The following is a 5,645-nucleotide window of genomic DNA, read 5'->3' on the forward strand; positions in this document are numbered from 1 at the left end:
TCAGACCAGAGAAATATAAGTTCAGTCAGTCTCTGCAGACTGCAGCCTACAGCCAGGCGGTGTAAAAAATGAAAATGTGTGCATAATGCAAAACCCTACTTACAGTGCTGGAACATCTGCCCCAGTATTTCAGCAGGAGCTCATCATCCATCTGGTCCATTGAGAAAACAGGTTGAATGAAAGCAAAAGATACAAACATAGATCATATCAAGAGGTCATGCATTTTCCCTGACAACAACGAGTAACAACGTCGTTTAGTACTGGCTCTTATTACACTACTCACAATGACTTGAGTAATGATTATTATTGAACAAATGTCACCCAAAATGTTACACATTGGAATGTTTTAATCTAAAAGGGTATTTTTTTTCAAACAGCAGATGCATCTCCTTGAAACTCCTATAATGTTATTCTATTGACATCTATTAACATAACTAATAAGCTAAAACTCCATTGTGAGTTTTAGCTTGATAGCTCATCTAGGAACAAATCACTTCAATTTCCAATAGTCTGCTAAGTTACTTTTTTCCCAATATGCAAAGTAGTGGTGGCATCATAGCATTACAAGATGTATTAGATTAAACACTACTTGATTACAGTCACTGCACCTTGTTTTCTTACTTTATCAGAGGGACCTCAAAACTTAAAACTTGGTTGCCATGTTTTGCTGCGTAAGAATTTTTGAATTACTAGTTTAGACAGTTAGCCACATGTCTCAATTCAACTTTATGCTGGCGGCAAAATTGTATTTTAGGTCAGAGTGTACAGAAGCAGGTTGTGGCCCTCGGCTGATGTGATATTTTGTTGCCTCACTACCTCCTGTGAGCTTGTGTGGAGCTGCAGGTGTGTGGCTCAGGGTAAAAAAAAAACACTCCAGGTTTTCTTGCAGTTTTCTTGGTCTAAATTTAGAAGATCAGGACGAAAAACTTGTGGCAGTAGTTGTTCTCTTGTTCTTACGCCCCTCTCGGAGAAGCCGTATCTTTATACCAGTCAGCTGGGCTGGCAACTTTGGGGCTTTGCAAGAAATATGCAAGATAATCCTGAAGTGTTTTTCCTCCTGTATCCATGAACACAGACCTCCCCAGGCCACAGTGCTTTGTCTGCTGGGTTTTATTAAATCACTGTTGCATTAAGCCAATCTGCAGCTCTCATCCATTACTCACAACACAGCTACAGTTGAACCTTTCAGAGAACAGCCATTACTCACTAACAATCACGTTAGGAGAAAACTGTGACATGTGTTCTGTGTCCTTTGTTTTGTTGGTACCTTAGGATAAAAAATAAATTTATTAATTGTCCATTCTGGGAGTTGAATATCTTATGGTATTATGGCTGATGTGAGAAATATCATTATTGTATGCATCACACCTCAAGAAACATATTTGATTAATATTGATTAATATACTGAGTATTAAAAGCAAAGGGAATTAAGCAATGGGTCGGTCAGGGTGATATTTACTGACCTCATTTGAGAGCGCCACACAAGGGAAACAGTTTCCCATGGAGGCCTGTGTGCCCTTGGGTATAAACATACAACTACTCCAGCATGCTTGCTCATCTCACAAAGCATGCCCCATGCATGTGAATTACACTTGAAATAAGTATAAGTAATATATCTTCTACTGGAGCTAATTTGCTTTCCCTGATTGCTCAACTAGTAGAGAAAAGCAGAGCAGACTTCGACATGGAGAAGGATCCCATCTACCAGTACTGATTTGTACCTCTTTAATTGCTTGCTAGTCATTAAAATTCAGATTAGAAATGTACTGGATGTTGAAAGTGTTTTGTGGGTGTTAAAAGTACATCATGTAATGTTCAGACTGCTTTAAATGCTATATCTGGGAAGATAGTTGTGCAATTTACAGTAAAGAGGATAGATGGTTGGGTTCAGAAATCTGATGAGCAGACACCACCCTGCCCTACTATTAGGCATGAAGTTAAAGGGTGATGCCACTAACACATACTACACAGGTTTAATCTGTTGAAGTTAAGGGAGCAGTTACTCTAATGGCACGGTGGCTGATCTTTCATCTCCAAATGGTACATCTCACGCAATGCAGGGATGCATGACGTTAAATCTCCCACTCATGGCAGCTAGTAGTGTAGGTGATTCAACATGATTACTTTCATCATTCGGCTGCTATAGCAATATTGATTGGCCCGTCAGGTCTTAAGAGTTTCAGCTTTGTGTGATACCAAAGGGCATGGAAGAGGGAGCGCCTGGATTCAAGCATCCACCATTGAGCAAGACAGTGAATCCCTACCTGCTGTTCTGTCACTCTGTGGAGGAGGGAAAGTGCAAAGAGAATTTCTGCATGGGGATCAACAAAATGTCATATTATTTACATTACATTACATTTAAAAGGTATGCAAAATCCCCCCCCCAAAATTGTGGAATATCTATTTTTAAGTGCATTTGCTTCAAGTATACAATAGGCATGATGTCTGAAGTTCAACTCAAGCACTGATAAACGGGACACCGCACAGTGTACATTGCTTTTTTAAGCATGTTTTCTGGATATGGCATGGCTGTTTTGAAAATCATGTCACTGTTCATTCATTCATTCATTTCCCTTAATCTCTGAGAATTTAGAGCGATTTGAAAAACAGCAGCAGCAGCAACAGCAACAGCAGCAGCAGCAGCAGTAGCATCCAGTGTCCAGGGCCTAATCCAGGTCTCACGGCAGGAGCTGCAGCTCTCTGTCCTCTGCAGTGGCTCTCTCTCTCTCTCTCTCTCTCTCTCTCTCTCTCTCTCTCTCTCTCTCTCTCTCTCTCTCTCTCTCTCTCTCTCTCTCTCTCTCTCTCTCTCTCTCACTCTCTCCCCTGCTGTGTCCCATACACATGCACCCATGGACCACAGTTGCAGGGCTTACTCATTGTCCATATAAACCATTACTGCCCTGTCTCAGAGAATAATCCACTAGTGCAAAACACTAAATAGAGTGCTGTCGCTGCTTCTGCTGCTGCGTTTTACCCCATATGCCACCGCACACAGTCTAAACCATCTGCCCTCAATGAGACAAAATGGAGCAAACAAAAAGAGCTACCCGGCACCTTTCCCTTTTATGTGACTTCACAATATCCTTTAATCTGCCAGAGGTCAGGGCTTTGTCCCTCAGGCTCTATTGCAAAGTTACAGACTTATCAGTTCTGATTAGAAAGCCCACATAGTGTGAAAAATGTGCTTTGACAAATGGTTGTCTCATTTGCAGAGGGAAACCATGAGCAAATTGATTGTCAAAGCAATAATAGTGTTAGTGGTACTGCACATGATACATTGTAAGACCATGTTGAACGCTGAAGTGAAGCACTTCCAATTATCTTCTCCTGCTGCCTGGTCCACAAAGCTTGTTTTGGAACCTTGCTCACTTCACATTTTTCCATTAATTTGCAGGGTGTGAAGTGCTGCAGCATCTATCCCCAGTGTCACCATTTTTGGAGAACTAGTGCTAGGCCCTGGGTGAATACATCTGCAGTCTCTAGACACAAGCACCATATGTTGCCACCCACAAATAGGCTAGAAAGTCATTTGACAGTGAACCACTGACTGTGTGGCTTGCTTTGTCATTTGCCATTGTCCAGGCTGTGACTGCTGATTTGTCACAAAGCCAAGTGTCTTCTGTAGGTCAGCCATCCACTGTTGTCTGTCAGACTGGCAGTGGAGGGTGAGTTAGCCCTGATGGACATTCACCTTACACAAACCCTGCTGGTGTGAAATTATATTTACAGATGGGACACACTGTTCATTGCAGTTTAAGTAACCATGGTATCATGGTGTCCAGCATAAAAGCATCGTGAGAAACAAATATATGGGAAATATTTTTTCTAGTGAAAGAAAATTTCACTTAAAATAACTGTACAAAAGGTCATACGATTATGATCAGCAATCACATTAGGTGGTTTCAATGGGTTTTACATCAATGACACCGTGAAATATTCGGGGCACACACAAAACAACTTTCATTCCAAAGCTTTTCATAATATCCAAATGGCAATAGTTCCCCACTGAGATCATCAGCAGTGTCCCTTTTTCTCCAGTGGAAATGGCTCTCCAAGGCTACGGCAAAACATTACTGTAGATCCTTTACTCAGGGGCAGTGCACTGCCATTTAACATGACACGCAGAGGGCACCATCTCTGAACTTATTCCCAAGAAATAATTCACCTTCATGAATAATTTAATTGTTGCCCAATTAAATCAAACTAAAAGAGGCACACTATTCAAAATTACTTAGAGCAAAAAGAAAAGAACATGTGATTAAGGACTGCAGGTTAAACAGCACTAAAAACAACTATGTTGTATGTCTTCCTCTAATAGTGCTACAACAAACACAACAGCAACAAACAGTATTGATTTTCTCATCAGTGAATCCTGAAGACTGCAAGGCTTAATTGCTTGAAAGAAAACTAACCCATAAACTGCTTGTACACATATATATTAATAGCATTTTGTTTGTGCTTGTATAGGAAGCACAATATAGCAAACTGATGAGTCAGATACGCTCATCAACCTAATGAATTTTACAGGCATGATATGGAGATGTCTATATTACTCTGGCTCTTCTCACTATTTAGTGTTAAAGTGTTAAGCAGGTATATGTAGTTAGTGATGAGATTGAGTGTAGTTAAAGAGCAACATATCAACGAGAATATCCTTACACTTGATGGGATCAGAGAAGTAAATGCTTTTCGGTAGAACATCCTTGTCTCTGTTGTCTCTGTTTTTGTCTAAGCGAGACTTAATACAGATGTCATGGAGATGTGGAACAGCTCAAACTACGGCTCGTCTCTTGGCAAGTTTTGGGAGGATCAGTTCATTAGCACTGTTGTCAAACTGCTGGCAGGACTCAATGGAGTGATTACCTCATTTCATTTATCCCGTCTGTGTGATCAGAGGTTACCATGGAAACTGACGTGCCCCAGTGGATCCGCTACTGGCCCTCTCCCCCTGAGAATGTATGCTACTTCACATATCATTGTTCTATGGATCTGTTTTCTTCATATCTTATGACTTATAGTCTGAAAATATTAGAGTGCTGCCTAAGAATTCAGAATACTGTAATATAAAATGTTATCTAACTGTTGTAAAGGATAAATAAAATGCTTTCAGTTTTATTATAAGTGAGATGTTGAGCCGGCTAATATAAAAACATAGGCATGACTAATGCAGCTTTAGCTTTATTGAGTATTACAAAATATGGCCCTTATGCAGTATATTGTTGGATACTGGATAATGGTACTTTCCAAGTGGGTGTGTATTATGGTTTAGTCTGCAGGCACAAACAAGTCCCATCTCTTCCTAGTCTGTCTGGTTGGCACAGCTCACATGGGGGACTCTCATTGTGGGTAGTCTCCACAGCTCTGCCTCTCTGGAGGGCAACTAACACAAAATGTCCTTCTCCACACCCAAACTGACTAACACAGATGCTGTTATGCCTCAATTAGACAGCCTGCACACCACTCAGACTTTTTAGAGTATTTTCCACATGCACAAGCTCCCAAAGAATCTGATTTAGGAACTAGTGCATTACTGTCATTATGCCCACGAATGGATAGACAGGTCTTGCGTATAATATATCTACTGGGGGAGACAACTAAGGACAAGACAGGGGCAAAATAACTGGAGCGCTTACATCACATTTCAC

The sequence above is a fragment of the Centroberyx affinis genome, unplaced genomic scaffold (assembly GCF_046629955.1).
Source record: "Centroberyx affinis isolate AG114_WGS23_722 - 3 ecotype Tasmania unplaced genomic scaffold, CSIRO-AGI_Caff_v1 ptg001058l_1, whole genome shotgun sequence".
Taxonomy (NCBI): domain Eukaryota; kingdom Metazoa; phylum Chordata; class Actinopteri; order Beryciformes; family Berycidae; genus Centroberyx; species Centroberyx affinis.